Raw genomic sequence first — 17,790 nt, 5'->3', positions numbered from 1 at the left:
TACATAGGATACTGATAAAGAAGGTGAAGGCAGGTAGGATCTATGGTAACTTGGCAAGTTCGTTTCAAAATTGTCCTAGGATAGGAGACAGAGGGTGGTGGTAGAAGGCTCTATATGTGACTGGAGGCTGATGTCCAGTGGCATACCGTCAAGATCAGTGTTGGGTCCCTTTATTGTTTGTGATATTCATAAATTATGTAAATGAGAATATGGGGGCAATGATAAATTTGTAGATTACACAAAGATTGGGTGGTTGGCTGTGAGGAGAGAGATTCTCGATTATAGGAATGACTAGACAGGTTGGTTAGATGAGCAGATCAGTAGCAGATGGAATTTAACCTTTAAATGTGTGGTGATGCACATTGGAAGAAATAATACAACAAGGTACTGAATGGATGGCGGGATACTAGGACATTTAGAAGAACACAGGGATCTTAAATGCTTCTCCACAGACCTCTGAAGGTGACGCCAGTTAATAGGGTAGTTAATAATAAGGCTTACGGGACACTTACCTTTAACCGTTGAGGTATAGATTATAAGAGGAGGGAAGCCATGTTAGAGCTGTGCAGAGCTCTGTTTAGGCCACAGCCAGAATATTGTGTACAAGTCTAGTCACTGTACTATGAGAAGGATGTAATTGCACTGGAGATTCACCACGATGTTGACTGGACTGGCACATTTCAGCTATGAAGAGATGCGCAGGTTGCCTTTGGAGCAGAGAAGGTTGAGGGTCAACTAACACAGGTATATCAGATTATGAAGGGTGTTGACGGTGAATAGAAAGGAGCTGTTCCTCTTAGCTGAAGGGTCAATAATAAGGGGGTATAATTTTAAAGTGAAAGGCAAGAGATTTGGAGAAAACATTTCCCACCCAGAGATTGGTAGGAGTCTGGACTATGCTGCTTGGGAGGGTAGTTGAGACAAGAAACTTCGCAACCTTTTAAAAAATCTGAATGAGCACTTCCAAATGTCATAACATTTAAGGGCCTAATCTGGGAAAGTAGGTCTACTGACGATACAATGTATTTTTGACGGTACAGACCTGATGGGACCGTCAAAAATTCTACGATCAGTATTTGCCACTGTGTTTGCCAGGATAACATTTCAACCCAAGGACTTGTTGGGGAATTATGTCCATTTTATCCCAGTTAGTAAATATTCTGCCCTCCATCACCTGCATATGAAACATTTCTATTTCAGTGAACTTAGGATCTGCATCCTTTTTACATCATCCTTTCATGCTGGCTCAGTGGTTAACACTGCTGCCTCACAGCGCCAGGGACCTGGGTTCGATTCCTGCCTCAGGCAACTGTCTGTGTGGAGTTTGCACGTTCTCCCAGTGTATGCATGGGTTTCCTCCGGGTGCTCTGGTTTCCTCCCACAATCCAAACAACTGCGGGTCAGGTGAATTGGCCATGCTAAATTGTCCATAGTGTTAGGTGCATTAGTCAGGGGTAAATGTAGGGGAATGGGTCTGGGTGGGTTACTCTTTGGAGAGGCGATGTGGACTTGTTGGGCAGAAGGGGCTATTTCCATACTGTAGCGAATCTAATCTTTCAGGGGAACAAAAAATTGTGAAATGTTACACTCCATTTTTTTTTAATCGGCTCACTGTTTCTTTTAACTTTTATCACTGTGCAATTAATCCTACTTAGTTATGCATTCATCTTTGTTCCAGCTGAGATTAAATATGCTCTAATGAATCATTTCCACCAAAGGGGAAAGGAGGCAAGAAATAGATTTTTTACCTATTCTTTGGTTGTGGTGATGTTAGTATTGGATGTGAACAAGTTTCAAGTTTGAATGAGGACAAATAGTTGTTTTTTCACACGTTATCATTCAACTGACTGCTGAAAAAAGAATACAAGGTGAATCATGGTGAGTCAGTAATCAAGTGATGTTATTACCCTGTTATCAATGATCCTGCTTCTCCACGAGGTGTACTGCCCAAGCTTTGTAGATGGAACGAGCATAAAATCACCGATTTTAGTGTGAAGTTAAACTATCCACTATTTACTTATCAGGTTGAGACTTGTTCATTCAGGAATAGGTAAAATTTTAACCATGTACTAAATCATAATTTCTGGTTTAAAAAAAAAAGACCTCTGTCCCTAAAGCAAAATGCATGCGGAATCTCACTTCCTCAGAGGAAGATGTAAATGTTGCAGATTTCAAGTTACGTTTTTTTGAAGTGTAAGCTCAGACTTTTCAGTGTTCTGATAGTCAGACATCATATTTCACTAACAAATGTGTGTTGGCTCTGTAGGAATCCTGACTGGATCATCCTTGCCTGGATAGTTTAAACTTTGGCAGGCAATCACGTCACATCCTGAATCCTCCAAGAAAATTCTTGACTCTGAACTAAGTTCCAGCTTAATTCCTTTTGTAGGTAAGACTTAAAACCCTGCTGTAACTCCTTCATAGGTATAAACAATGAATCTTGGTATACCAATGCCCTTTCGCCTACTAACCTGCAACCTCTATTCTTTTTGCAATTATCTGCAACTTGGACCCCCTCGCCAACTTACCTTATAACTTAGCCCCTTTGACAAGGAGAGGTTTGGATCTTTAAACCCCAGAATACAGTCGTTAAAGGAGGGCCTGATTTGGCCCCTCACTCAGATTCTGTGCTTCTGAAGAGGTCTGAATTGAATATTCAGGCTAGAAATACAGATCTCCAAGAGAACAGTAAGTAAAAAGAAAATTGACTTTCCAACTGTGATTAATACACCTCAGCAGATGTAATTCTGTGTTTTGCTGCTAAGTTCCTCTCCTAATCAGATGCATATAAGAACATAAAGATGATTTGTATTCCCTGATTTTTATTTCTTCACTATTAATCTGTAATTCCAAGCAGTTGTATGACACAAATCTTCTACACTAGTGCCAGATTCAAGTGGACTTTCCAGTTGAGGAAGTCTGCATCTAAAGCCCAGTTTTGAGATCAAAGGAAAGCACCATGGTTAAGGTGAGGAGCAAGTGGTCATTGTGAGATCTGAGGAAAAAATGTTTCACCCAGAGGGTGGTCGATATATGGAATGTACTGACTCTGAGAATAGTGGGGGCAAATAACATCACAATATTTAAGCATCTGGGTGAGTACTTACAATTCCAGGGCATAGTGCCTGTGGACCAAGTACAGGTAAACTGGATTAGTGGAGCTTGCTGTTTGTTGATTGGCATAGAGATGTTGGCTGAAGGGCCTGTTTCTATGTTGTATGATTCTATGACATCTTTGACTACAAACTCTGGGCCAGTGAGCAGCAGGAAAACTGTTTTCTTTGTTATGAAAATTGATTAATATCACCAATGTACTTTGTCTTTTAAGCGGTAGAAAGTTTGTGCTCCATTTAACACTCCTCCTATCTTTTCTTTTCTAATGTACTGACATAATTCCCTTCTTCTTCAAACATGTCCCATGAGTGGGAGAGAAAATAAAAATGCTGGAAAGTGGGTTTAAAATTGTTTGGTATTTGTCTTTGACTGGCATAGACTCGAGGGGCTAAAGGGCCTTTTTCTGTGCCTTAGACTCTATGACTTGTCTAGCTTTTCCCTTAAATACATCAATATTATTTGTTTTGATTACTTCCTGTGCTTTTTCTTCCTATTCATCATCTAAAGCTGTTTCTTGAATTCTCAATTGAATCTCTTAATAACTATATTAACAACCTCTGGTTATGCTCTTTCCCACAACAGAAAACACTGTCTGTGTCCATAGTATTAAAATTAGATTCTCTACAGTGTGGAAACAGACCCTTCAGCCCAACCAGTCCATGCTGAACCTCCAAAGAGTAACCCATCCAGACCGATTTCCTTCTGGGCACCTAACACTATGGGCAATTTAGCATGAACAATTCACCTGGCCCCCACATCTTTGGATTGTGGGAGGAAACCGACGCAGACACTGGGAGAATGTGCAAACTCCACACACTCACCCAAGGCTGGAATCGAACCTGGGACCCTGCTGCTGAGAGGCAGCAGTGCTAACCACTGTGCCACCGTGCCACCCCAAAATCTTAACAAAATGACAAGACTTCTACCAGCCCCTCATTTTTCAACTCAATCTGTACTCCTATTACTTGTTGCACTCCTCTTCGACATTAAACCTTACCCCTGCTTCCTTCCAACCCAACTCCACCCGTGAAGTTAAAAATTGCGCTTAGATTCCAAATTGTTTACAGCAGTTGTTAACATTCCATCTTCTGCCAATATGAATAACCATCTAATACTCCTATTCTGATTTCTGTCTCTAAGTCAGCTTGTAATCTGTTCTGCTATTTGTACTGTCCCCACCTCAACATTCTCTATTGCTGCTCATTAAGTCTATTGAGGGTTATCTTATTGACAGAAATTTGAAAATCCATCATGTCAGCTCCTCAAAACAATTCAGGACTGTTGAGCCAGTGAGATTTTCACATTTGATAAACATACTGACTTCTTCATATTCATTCTTTAAAAATGCTCTAATTTCCTTCTTTATTAGGAGATAATTATTTTACTTACCACCAATGATAAACTAACTGTTGTATAATATTCTGGCGTGTTCTACCTTCTGTCCTAAATATAAGAACCCTATTGGTCAGTCCTCTGCCACTACACCATTCTGCCACAGCTGATGTATTAAATCTAGCTGCTTATCCAGAATAGAGCTGAATTCTGATTTTTTTTTCTTCTCTTGTTTATAATTGTTGTTTACATAACAATGTCGATGTTTGGCAAGGATTCCACAGCAATTATGTATAGATGAATTAAGTTATAACAGATTTCCAAAGTACAAAGAAGGGATTGTGGGCGGCACGGTGGCACAGTGGTTAGCACTGCTGCCTCACAGCGCCAGGGACCTGGGTTCGATTCCAGCCTCGGGTGACTGACTGTGTGGAGTTTGCACATTCTCCCCGTGTCTGCGTGGGTTTCCTCCGGGTGCTCCGGTTTCCTCCCACAGTCCAAAGATGTGCAGGGTCAGGTGAATTGGCCATGCTGAATTGCCCGTAGTGTTAGGTAAGGGGTAAATGTAGGGGTATGGGTGGGTTGCGCTTCGGCGGGTCGGTATGGACTTGTTGGGCCGAAGGGCCTGTTTCCACACTGTAATGTAATCTAATCTAATCTAATTATTTGGGATGAAGATAGAAAATGTGGGCGGCACGGTGGCACAGTGGTTAGCACTGCTGCCTCACAGCGCCAGAGACCCGGGTTCAATTCCCGCCTCAGACGACTGACTGTGTGAAGTTTGCACATTCTCCCCGTGTCTGCGTGGGTTTCCTCTGGGTGCTCCGGTTTCCTCCCACAGTCCAAAAATGTGCAGGTTAGGTGAATTGGCCATTCTAAACTGCCCGTAGTGTTAGGTGAAGGGGTAAATGTAGGAGAATGGGTCTGGGTGGGTGCGCTTCGGCGGGTCGGTGTGGACTTGTTGGGCCGAAGGGCCTGTTTACACACCGCAGAAAAAAACTATTATGACAATTAAATCCAAGTTTCAAAAATGGATGACCTAATTTGATTTTTATATTACAACAAGTTTGGAGTAATTGGCTGTCAGTAATCCAGGTTATTCGCTCACTTCCTGTTCCCAATTCCAGTCTTCAATGCTAGACAGCGTATCCTAATTCTACAAGGTAAAAACAATGACTGCAGATGCTGGAAACCAGATTCTGGATCAGTGGTGCTGGAAGAGCACAGCAATTCAGGCAGCATCCGAAGACAGGCAAAATCGACGTTTCGGGCAAAAGCCCTTCATCATTTCTGATGAAGGGCTTTTGCCTGAAACGTCGATTTTGCCTGTCTTCGGATGCTGCCTGAATTGCTGTGCTCTTCCAGCACCACTGATCCAGAATCCAGTATCCTAATTCTACAGCAGAGTTGCAATAATCTGTAAAGTTTTAAAAAAGATTTCTTTTTTAAAATGCTTTATCCTAGTAAATTAATGACTTCACATCACAGTGTGTTTAGTTGAGCTCATCCAATGGTTCAGGAGGTAATGTGAGGATGTTAGTAAAATATTGTGTCTGATCTAGTTTCTAGTCAATTGATTCCAGGGTGACTGCGTAACTTGCAAAGAGCTGAATTTCAGGGTTGAGTTGGAGATGCAAAGTAGAGAGACATCATTCTTAATCCCAGTGGCTTAGTGCTAGAAACTCCACACTGATGTCGGGAAGGTTGTATTTTCACTACCAACCCAAACTTTATATACCTCGATGATTCTCGGTTTTCTTCTTGATTGTTGATGTGCTGGCATTCTGCACATTGATCACTGTTGAAAACCTTCCTCATAATAGCACTAACTTTATTATCTCTCAGTTTCACGTTTTTGTTTGCCTCTAGTTCAATGTACTCCTGACTGGTCCCTTGCGTTCTTCCCTGGGAAAACTGAAAGTCATCCAAAAGTCTCTGCCCACGTAACTTGAACCTATTAATGCTCCCATCACCCCCTGTTCTGAACTATGTTGATTCCACAATTAACAATATGTCAGATTTAAAATTTTTATTCTCATCTTCAAAGCTTGCCAATGGCCTCACCCATGCCCCAATTTCAAACCACCTTCAGCCCTCAACCCTTCAAGATATCTACCCTCATCTGCATCTGGCCTCTTGTTTTTGTTTTAGCCTCTTATCACTGATTTTAATTCCACAACAGTTGGTGGCTTCATCTAAGTTGCTAAAGCTCCAAACTTTGGACTATCATTCCAACACCTCTCCTGCTGTTGAAGGTATTTCTTAAAACCTGCTTCTTTGGCCAAAAGTTTGATAATTTGACCCTTATTCTTTTGTAGCTACATAACTATATTATACTTTTTTTAAAATATATAATGCTATGTAATTTTTGACATTTTGCTATATAAATAGAATGATGACAGAACATAGTTGTAATGTCACTGGGCAAGTAATCCAGTGCCCCAGGTTAATGCTCCAGGGACACAGGTTCAAATCTCACCAAAGCAGTTGGAGAAATCTACATTCCATTCACAAATCTGGAGTATAAAACTGGTCTCAGTATAGGTGACCATGACAACTACCATTGATTGTCAGAGGGGAGAAAACCTACATCTGGCCCACAGATGCCCTTTGGGTAAGGAGATCTGCCATCCATGTGTGATCTGGCCTATATGTGACTTCAGGCACACAGTAATTTTGTTCATTCTGAAATGGAAGACAAATCATTCAATTCAAAAGCATTAATGGAAATGCCCACTTCTCATGAAAGAATTTAGAAAAAATAATTGTTCAATTTGAGGTAAAGATTTTGTTGCATTTTTCTACATAGTATACTGTCATACACGTCAGTAAAATCACAAGTTTTCCTGCTGTTAAAGCCATTGTTCATTACTTTGAGCATGTGTATAAATCTTTGAACCAGGTAAGAGTTACACTTATTGGTGCAATGCTTTCTTTCAGTTCAAAAGAGGAGAAAGGACCTGAGGGAAATCAGTGGTAATGTTCAAAAGAAAAGTAACAAAGGATAAGTGACAGCAGAGAGAACAAGTCTAAGAGGGAAAGTCAGAGTTTAAACTGTGCTTAGATATAGAGAAAGTGAATTTGTTGGTATGGTGGGCAGATTTTCATTTATTGTGTAATGGTGTATTTTTCTATTGATTCACTTGATAAGAATTCTTGTTGATAGGTTTCAATTTCAATGCTTTTCATCAACATTATTGGTTTTGTAGCTCCTGTCTTAAGACTGAGTTCCATGCCAACTTTTTTTCGCCAGCATTTTAGTAATGTGGAGATTAGGGAGTTGATTACCAGAACTAGCACAGTTCTGTTGCAAGAGAATTCTGTTTGAGGCAGAAACTCCAGGATTTCCTGGATATCTATGAACAGGAAATGCTGTCAGTTGCTTGAGCTGGAGTCACTGGATCACAGGTTCCTCAAGTCTATATTCCTCCAGATACCACTCCCAGCACAGCTAAAGGAGATGAGAGATGGCAAGTGTGAGTATGTGGGGTGGTAATACACAGGAAGAGTAAGTATCCCACTCATTGAATACAAGGGAGGGCAATGGCTCCCTGGAGGAATGCACCCAGGATCGAGCACCCAGCACTGTGGGAGATTTGACTTCATACAGGACAAAAGAAAGTGGGAATAGAGTAACTTATGTCACAAGAGGATGATGCAGTTTTTATAGAGATTCAAGAGGTAACAGAGTGGATGAATAGTCTTGCAACCTCAAGATGTGATTCCCAAATGTTTTGTTATCTCTCTGGTATTAGGTAAAGGTTATTGCTGGAGATCAGAGCTGAAAATGTATTGCTAGAAAAGCGCAGCAGGTCAGGCAGCATCCAAGGAACAGGAGAATCGACGTTTCGGGCATAAGCCCTTCCTCAGGTTATTGCTGGGCAGTTTCAGGGCATTCTGCTGGGGAAAGGGGAACAGCCTCAGGTTGGGGTGCCTTCATCATAGAACACAGTGTGCTCTGGTAGCTATATCTTGGAGGCCATGTCACAGCAGAAGTTTACTGTTTTACTTAATACCATTATTCCCTGCTTTTTATTCTCACATTATTCCAGCAATATGTTCTGTTAGGAGCAAGGACATCAAATGAAGCAAGGTGACTACAAACAGAAACACAACAGGTTAATTAGCATCTGAAAGAGAAAGATGGGTGAATGTTGAACATTTCATTAAATAAAATCATTGTAATTTGCTAAAAATTAACTAATTTTAGTTTGAATGTGCACTTCACTGCTTCAGCTCCTTTAAAACAGCAACACAGCAATCGATTCATTAAATTAATGCACTGACTATATTTTCGATCTGACCCAGTTTTTTTCTGTAATTTCTTCTCTCTCCTCTTGAGCTGGCAGTAGACAGGCACAATGGTTTGGCTCAAAAAAAAATCCCAATATGTCAATACAGTCATTCAAATGTTAAGAACATCTGAAGCAAAAAAATACACAATGCCAGAAAAATGCCTAACCCATCAGACAAGTATCTCATTTCAGTGTTAAGAATTCCCCATAGCACTAATTGCTCAGGACTAGTTCACCACTGAGGTCAAAAGGGTGAGCTGTGTAAGCATACCGAAAATATGAAATAATATGAGTGGTGTTTCCAATGAGGTACAACACTGGATTAGAGCACGAGCTATATTTCCTTTGTATTCATGATCTGATGCAACACCAGAAGAAAGTACAAAGTTAAGTACAAAGAAATTACTCCATTTTGGGTGAGGCAAAGCATTTTTGTTGCTGCATTAGATTTGGAGGTGACATTTTGGGATGCAAGATCTGCAACAGTTTGACCTTGCCACCATGCACACCAAAATTCCAATTAAAATCTGATTGATAAAACAATGCATATATGGGCCAAGCCCCCTCAAAACTCTAACATTTACAACAAAGTCACACGCCAACAATCTTAGCCTGCTTTCTGTAAAGTATGGTTTGTCAAAGCTGCATATGGTTGCGTTCACAACCTCAAAATATGAGAGAGAATTTCTATTTGAGTAGTGCCATTAATATAATCTGTCAATGTTTCACAACAGTATTACCAAACAAGCTGTATTAGATTAGTGACACTAAACCTGGTCAAAGAAAGGGATGGAGACGTGGTAAGTTTTTTGGAAAGGATTCCAGTTTATGGCCAAAGAAATGAAGAAGCAATAAAAGCTGGGGATGTCTCCAAGGCCAGAATTGGAGGAGGACAGAAATTGGGGCTGGGTGATATTACAGAGATGTAGAGGATTGAGGATATATAGGGATTTGAAGCACACAGCATGGAAACAGGCCCTTCAGTCCAACTTGACTATGCCAACCCGGATTCCCCAAATAAACTAGTTCCATTTGCCTGAATTTGGTCCATGTCCCTCCATACCTTTCCTATTCATGTACCTGTCTTTATGTCTTTTAGATGTTGTAACTGTACTTGTATCTACCACTTCCTCTGGTAGTTCATTCTATACATGAATCCTCAACATTCTTATGCATGGTTTTTAACGTGCTTATTCAGAAATAGCCTGATGTTGCAAAAATATAACCATTATTCTTTTGGCCCCTGGTAGTGACCTTCTCAACCAGGTGTTTGTTTTCTTCAGTGTTGTCATTATCCCTTTTATCACTATGTATATTCTGATGTTGTACCAGATCTCTCCCTCTCCTCAAACTACTTCTCACTCCAGCTAAAATCAAGTTAAACACAAGCATTCCAGCTAGAATTCTAAAGCCTGTGCATCTCTTAAACCTTCAACTATCTGATGCTTTGGTTAATAACGTTTTTACATTGTAATGGGCGAATAGTCTGTCTTAGCCACCTAAATTCAAGGTATCCACGTATTGGGAACAAACACCAGAACCAAGTTAAATTTCAGTTAAACGTCTAATTCAGAGGTATCCATTGCTACACAGGTTGCCCTGTAGCAGTCTTTCTTGATACACTTCTTAATGCATTTATATCAATGTTACGAACTTGATGTATCTGTCCAGTAGTTAACCACTTCTTAAAAAAAAATCAGAAAAGGTCAGTCTTAATACATGTCCACATAGAAATGTGTGAACTTTTTAACAGATGATTGCTGGATCCTAAAAACTAATCTTACAAGAATGGAATGTCATTCCTTCAGAAGTTAATGCATAAGATTTAAGAACAAGTAATGTTTAACTCTTATCCCTGTTTTTGCTAATGTCATCTATCCCAATCTTTATTCTGCTTTACTTACATGATTCAAACCTAATATATACTTTCTATGTCAGGATCCTTCCACCAGATTCAAGCAAGTCTTCACTCCAAAAGGTTAGGCAACTATCAGTGACTTGGAGGGTTACTTTCTGCATATTTGATAGATTGAGTGTGAAAATCTGTAGCAAATGGTTTTCAGTGTCGGAAAGTGTGAACTCATCCACTTTAGTCCCAGAGTAATATCATACTATTGTTAAAATTACAAGAACAGGGAAATTTAGGGGCCCAAGAACAGAAATTACAAAACGCAAAAGATCAGGTGCAAAGAATAATTATAAGAGCTAATGGGATGTTCCTGAGGGGAATAAGAATACATACTTGATGGAAGCTTTATTATTGTTGAATAAAGCTTTAGTTATACCCCATTTGCTATATTCACTTTTGGACTCTGCACCTCCAGAAAGATAACTTGGTCTCGTCAGAGAACAGTACAGATTCACCACAACGATATTGAGGTTAAATACAGATGACAGAAAGCCTAAATTCTGCTTGTATTCCCTTGAACATCCAAGATTTAAGGAGGAATCTGACTGGGATGTTTAAGGATGTGGATAGTTTTTCTCTGTCTACCCAATTTATGGAAGACTGTGTGTTGGGAACTCTTGTGACAGTGGTAGTGTGCTACCTGCTCCAGAAACGTGTCATGACATGTCTCAACAGATTACCTATGGGAGACAACAATAATAATATCAAGATACTACTAAGCCAGAAGTGATTATTGTATTTTTAACTCATTCATGGAATGTGTGGGTTTCTTGCAAATTCCGTATTTATTGCTGTGGAGAAGGTAATGGTGGGCAATGTTCATGAGCTGTGGCAGTCCATGTAGGATAGCTGCACCTACAATATTCTGAGGAAAGGAGTTCCAGGAGGTGGTCCCAGCGATACTGAAGTGTGGCGCTCAGAGGACACCTTGGAATGGAGGTGGTATACCCATGCATCTGCTACGTTGGTCCTTCTCGATGATCGTGGTCGTGGGTTTGGAAGGTGACTTTGGAGGAACCTTGATGAGTTGCTGCAGTGTATCTTATAGATAGTACACACTGTTGCACTGATCGTTGATGGTGGATATGGTGCTGGTCAAGTGGGCTGCTTTGTTCTGCATAGTGTCAAGCTGCTTGAGTGTTGTTGGAGCTGCACCCATTCAAGCAAGTTAGGAGCTTTCCATCACCAATGCTCCAATGCAGCTGGTGAAATTAAATTTAGTTAATAAATCTAGAAAATAAAGCTAGTTTCAGTAATGATGATTATGATAGCTACCATTGGTTGTTGTAAAACCCCAACTGGTTTACTAGTGTCCTTAGGATAGGCAATCTGCCAATCTTTTCGGAAGTAGTGGAGATTAGTGTCAAGATTAGAATGGTGCTGGAAAAGCACAGCAGGTCAGGCAGAATTCCTGATGTAGGACTTGTGCCCGAAATGTCAATTTTCCTGCTCGTCGGATGCTGCCTGACCTGCTGTGCTTTTCCAGCACCACTCTAATCTTGAATCTGCCGACCTTACCTGACCGGTCTACATGTGACTCCAAACATGCATCAGTGTGCTTGACTCTTAACTGCCTTCTGAAACGTTCAGATCAAGAGCATTTAGAAGTGACCAACATTCTGTGAAAGAATAAAGGAGAGAAAATCTGGAATGGAAGAGACAGAACTGTGGGCGGCACGGTGGCACAGTGGTTAGCACTGCTGCCTCACAGTGCCAGAGACCCGGGTTCAATTCCCGCCTCAGGCAACTGACTGTGTGGAGTTTGCACATTCTCCCCGTGTCTGCGTGGGTTTCCTCCGGGTGCTCCGGTTTCCTCCCACGGTCCAAAGATGTGCAGGTCAGGTGAATTGGCCATGCTAAATTGCCCGTAGTGTTAGGTAAGGGGTAAATGTAGGGATATGGGTGGGTTGCGCTTCGATGGGTCGGTGTGGACTTGTTGGGCCGAAGGGCCTGTTTGCACACTGTAATGTAATCTAATCTAAAACTATCATAAAGCACTACCTCCAGGAACAGGTGATCCAGTGGTTTGGATTGGGACTTGCACCACAGTGACACAGTTTGATTTCTGTGAAGTAAGGATGTGAAAACTGGGCAGAGACAGCATAGACTTATGAAATAGAAATCATCACAATAAATGGGCGGGGGGGTGGAGAGATTCAGTGGATGTGGTCAATTTGGATTTTCAAAAGGATTTTGATCTTATCCCACACATTTATGAACAAAATTAAATTGTTAGATTAGTGGTGCTGCGGAGCAGGTAATACACAGGGAATGGATTGAGATACAAAACATAGCAGAAAGTTTTGCTGGCTGAGATTAGTAGGATAATGCAAGGATCAGTGCTTGACTCCCAGAATTCATAGTCTACATCAATGATTTGAACATGGGGACCAGTTGCGATAATATTTCTATGTCAGCTAATGGCACAAAACTATGTGAAAATGTATGTTGTGCACTGGATAGGAAAGGGCTCCAAGGCGGTTTAACCGACTGAGTGAGTGGGCAAGAGTCCAAAAGGCAAATGTATATTGTCCTCTACTGCAGAAAGATTTGAGTCCAGGAATAAAGACACCTTCTGCAGCTGGAAAGGGAGTTTGTGAAATTTTCCTGGTTTTGGAGAAAGGGAGGACCGCAGATGCTAATGATCAGAGTCAAAAGGCGTGGCGCTGGAAAAGCACAGCAGGTCAGACAGCATCCGAGAAGCAGGAGAGTCAATGTCTTGTACACAAGACCTTCATCACGAATGTGGGGGGTGCCCAAGAGGGCTGAGAGATAATTGGGAGGGGGAAGGAAGGTATCTTGGAAAGCAATAGGTAGATGAAGGTGGGGGCTGATAGTGATAGGTCGGAATGGATAGGTGGGAAGGAAATTGGACATGTGCGAATGTTCAAGAGGGTGGTGCCAAGTTGGAGGGTTAGATGTGCGATAAGGTGGGGTGGGAGGGAAGATGAGGAAACTGTTAAAATTGACATTGATGTCATGTGGTTGGATGGTCCCAAGGTGGAAGATAAGGCATTCTTCCTCCAGTTGTTGAGTGGCATGGATTTGACAGTGGGCGAAGCCCAGGACTTGAATGTCTTTGACAGTATGGGAGGAAGAGTTAAAGTGGTCGGCCACAGGCCGGTGGGGTTGTTGGGTGCATGTGTCCCGGAGATGTTCTCTGAACCATTCCACAAGTTGGCGTCCTATCTCCCCAGTGTAGAGAAGACCACGTCAAGAGTAACAAACACAGTAGATGAGGTGTTTGGATGTGCAGGAAAATCTGTGCTGGATGTGGAAGTATCCTTAGGAGCCATGAATGGAGGTGAGGTGTGGGTGCAGGTTTTACATCTCTTGCGGTGGCAAGGTAAGGTGCCAGGAGTGAAAGGTGAGTTGATGGGGACCTAATGAGGGAGTTACAAAGGGAATGGTCTCTGCAGAATGCTGATAGGATGTGAGGAGGGAAATATGTCAGTGGTGGTAGTGGCTGACTGTAGGTAGCAGAAATAGCAGAGGATGATGTGTTGTATATGGAGGTTGGTGGGGTGGAAGGTGAGGACCAGGGAGGTTTTATCCTTGTTTAGGTTGAAGGGATGGGGTTCAAGGACGGAGGTGCTGGAAGTGGAAGAGATGCACTGGAGGGCATTGTTGACCACGTGGGAGGGGAAATTGCAGTCCTTGAAGGAGGAGGTTATTTGGGCAGTTTTTGCCTCCTTACTCAAGGAAGGATATACTTTCCATTTAAGGGAGTGCAACAAACGTTTAGCATTTTAATTCCTGGGCTGGCATGATTGTTCTTTAAGGAGAGATTAAGGAGACAGTATCTAGATGTGCTGTAGTTCTAAAGCGTGACAAGTAATATTCTTGGCCCACACAGAGTTACACAGATTTGACTGGGTAGTTGCAGAAATGCATTTCTCTCCACCCCAGCTCGAGCGGACCAGAACCAGGGCTTCAGTCTCAGAAGAAGGGGTAGATCATTTAGCACTAAAATGAGAGGGAAGTTCTTCATTTGGATGATGCTGAATCTTCACAACTCTCTATTCCTGGCAGTTGTGGAGTCATTATGTTCAAGATCAACATCGATTAGATTCCTAGATGTTAAAAATATCAAAGAATGTGAGACTGGTGCAGGAAAATAGCATTGAGGTAGGAGATCAGCTGAGATCTTGTTGAATGGTGGAGTCGGCTTGAGAGGCTGATTGGCCAACTTCTATTTCCTGTGTTATAAAGGTATGAATTAGAAACAAGAGTAGGCCACTCAGCCCCTCAAGCTTGCTACTCTATTTATTAAGATCATGACTGATCTGATTACTCAACAATCTGCCCTTCCCTGTATGTCCTTTCATCCTCCTGCTTATGAAATTGAGGTAAAGCTCACCTTCTAAACCCATGACCATTTCCATCTCGAAGGACAAGGACAGCAGAGACATGGGAACACTACCACCTGCAGTTCTGCTCTAAGCTACTCACCATCCTCACTTGGAAATATAATCGCCATTCCTTCACTGTCGCTGGTCACAATCCTGGAATTCCCTCCCTAATGGCATTGTGGGTCAACTCTAAGCAGGTGGACTGTAGCGATTTGAGAAGGCAGCTCACCGCCACCATCTCCAGGGCAACTAGAGACAGGGGCAATAAATGCTAGCCAGCCAGCGACACCCACATCCCACAAAAATGAATAATCTTTTTAAAAAATTCAATTGAAAAGGTCGGCTGGGCTGAATGATGACCCCTATTCCTATCTAAAAAGGTATTTGGGATATAAATCCATGCTCAGAGCAATACTTAGCTCCCGGATGCTGCCTGAACTGCTGTGCTCTTCCAGCACCACTAATCCAGAACTTAGTCAATCATACCCTGCTGTGATCTCTGTGCTACATTTACTGAGCCTAGCCAGGATGGCACTGTGACCCTACAACTGGTTCCCTGCAGGATACAGGTGTTCAGTGACCTATGGAAATGTATTCAAGGTTAATCCACATGTTGTTTAAAAGCAGGGGCTAGGTTGGGGGGAGAATGTTTAATACCTCACTTTCCCCAGACCTGATTTGAACTGGGCATAAGTAAACATTTTACATTTACTAAAAAGGCAATCTAATCAATAGCTGAAGTGTGTTCCCAAAGAGGATCCCATTCTCTGATTAAAAATAGCTGATGCAGGGATAATTTCAATTTTGCCAAGTCAGAGCCATCTGACTCCTGTTCCAAATTATCTGTGCGAGATCTATACATTATCTTTGACATTTGAAATTCTGTAAATTGTCCCTGGTATGGCACTTTGCAGAATCTGCTACGATTCCAATTAAACATTATCATTTTTCAAGTTTGCAGGGCTTCAGATCGGCCAGAAGGAAACAGGCCACACAATATGCTAAACAAAGGGAATAAGAAAACATCTGTTACCGGTTCAGGTGCAATAGATAAAAGAGAAAATAAATTACCTGTTTACGGAAAACTTGAACTTCGTGACAGAAATGTCTCCAAAACAAATACCTCTGTGCTCCTGAATGCAAAGCATCCTAGAATTCAAGGCCAGCTCTAATATAGGAAGAGGAAGTTAGATTGAATAGCCCCAGCTCCTTACACTCAATATTAGGTATGCTGGGAATTGTAGTCTGTGTCAAAAAAAAGTCTGCTATAACCATCATGAGCAAATACTAAAACTTAGAAGAAATCTGTGTCTTCAAGAAATAGTCTTTTTTAAAAAAAATTAAACTATAGCCTGTGGTATTAAAACTAAAGAAATAGCCAAATTTTTGCAGTTGCAAGACAGCAAATTGGTTGGTCGCCCAAAAACCCCGAGCCAAAGTTTGTGATCCTCAAAGCCCACTTCACGTGCCACTGAGTGAGTGCCAGGCTGAATCCAGGTGTTCATGTTCTGTAAGCAGATTGGGGCCAGACAGTTGCTATTCGTGCCCAGATCTCAAAATAGAACAAGTCTTCACTATAGAAACATCCTGATTCAAGAAAAGAGAGGACATTTGGATCTACAGGTTGGCTCTCACTTTCGATAAATCATGATTCATTGTGGCCTCGACTCCACTTTTCTGTTGGCCCCTGAAACCAGTTGATTTGTTTATCAAGAATCGCACAATGTCTGTTTTTAATTTTTTTTTAAAATGTGAAGAGTTCCACAGACTTATGGCACTCTGAGGAACCACTCTTCTTATTTTCATAAGATTGAGAAGCAGAATTAGGTCATTTGGCCCATTGAGTCTGCTCCACCATTTGATCATGGCTGATATGTTTCTCAAATCGAGATTAGATTGGAAAAGCACAGCAGGTCAGGCAGCATCCGAGGAAAGGAAAATCAACATTTCGGGCAAAAAGCCCTTCATCCGGAATGAGGAATGATATGTTTCTCAAACCCATTCTCCTGCCTTCTTCCTGTAACCCCTGATCCCCTTAACAATCAATAACCTATATATCTCTTGTCTTAAATACTCTCGATGGCTTAGTCTCCACAGCCCACTGCAGCAATGAATTCCCACCCTTACACTATCCTCTGGTGGAAGAAATTCCTCCGCAACTCAGTTCTAAAAGGGCCTTCACTTGGAGGCTGTGCCCTAGAGTCCTAGTTTCTCCTGTTAGTGGAAACATGTTCTCCGCGTTCACTCTACCCAGGCCTCTCTGTATTCTGTAAGTTTCAATGCGATTTCCACCCCCTCATCCTTCTAAACTCCATCAAGTACAGACCCAGGGTCCTCAACTGCTCCTCATATGCCCTTCATCCCTGAGATCATTCTTGTTACATCCTTCTGCACCCCCTCCAATGCTAGCACATCCATCCTTAGGTATGGGAGCCCAAAACTACTTTTAGTATTGCAAATGTAGTCTGATTAGATTCTCATACAGCCTCAGCAGTACATCCCTTTCTTGTATTCTAGTCCTCTTTAAATGAATGCTAATATTGCATTTGCCTTCCTAACTGACAACTGAACTTGCATGTTAATGCTAAGGGAATCCGGAACTAGATCTCCCAAGTCCCTTTATGCTTCAAATTTCTGAAGCCTTTTCCTATTTGGAAAATCATCTATGCGTCTATCCTTCCTACCAAAGCGCACAACCTCACATTTTCCCCCATTATATTCCAATTGCTATTTCATTGAACACACTCCTAGCCCATCCAAATTCTTCTGCAGCCTCCCCGTATCCTCA

The 17,790-nt window shown here is 41.7% G+C and overlaps 1 long non-coding RNA gene across 3 annotated transcripts in view; it reads right to left on the bottom strand.

The window, feature by feature from the left end:
* Nucleotides 1-16,168, bottom strand: part of LOC122560874 (uncharacterized) — a 45,980-nt gene extending 29,812 nt beyond the window's left edge. For 2 of the 3 annotated variants that reach the window (XR_015758325.1, XR_015758327.1), the window contains exons 1-2: nt 16,074-16,162; nt 1,749-1,850 (exon numbers count right to left, since the gene is read on the bottom strand). This is a non-coding gene — a long non-coding RNA (uncharacterized LOC122560874). Of the gene's footprint in view, nt 1-1,748; nt 1,851-16,073 lie in introns of all 3 variants that reach the window. The other variant, XR_015758326.1, reaches the window with a different exon arrangement.
* Nucleotides 16,169-17,790: the final 1,622 nt, after the last annotated feature.

Source organism: Chiloscyllium plagiosum, unplaced genomic scaffold, assembly GCF_037043375.1.
Source record: "Chiloscyllium plagiosum isolate Xiang-an unplaced genomic scaffold, Cpla_swu_hap1 HiC_scaffold_1, whole genome shotgun sequence".
Classification (NCBI taxonomy): domain Eukaryota; kingdom Metazoa; phylum Chordata; class Chondrichthyes; order Orectolobiformes; family Hemiscylliidae; genus Chiloscyllium; species Chiloscyllium plagiosum.
Note: the sequence above shows the minus strand (reverse complement) of the source record. Positions and strands in the feature narration are given on the sequence as shown.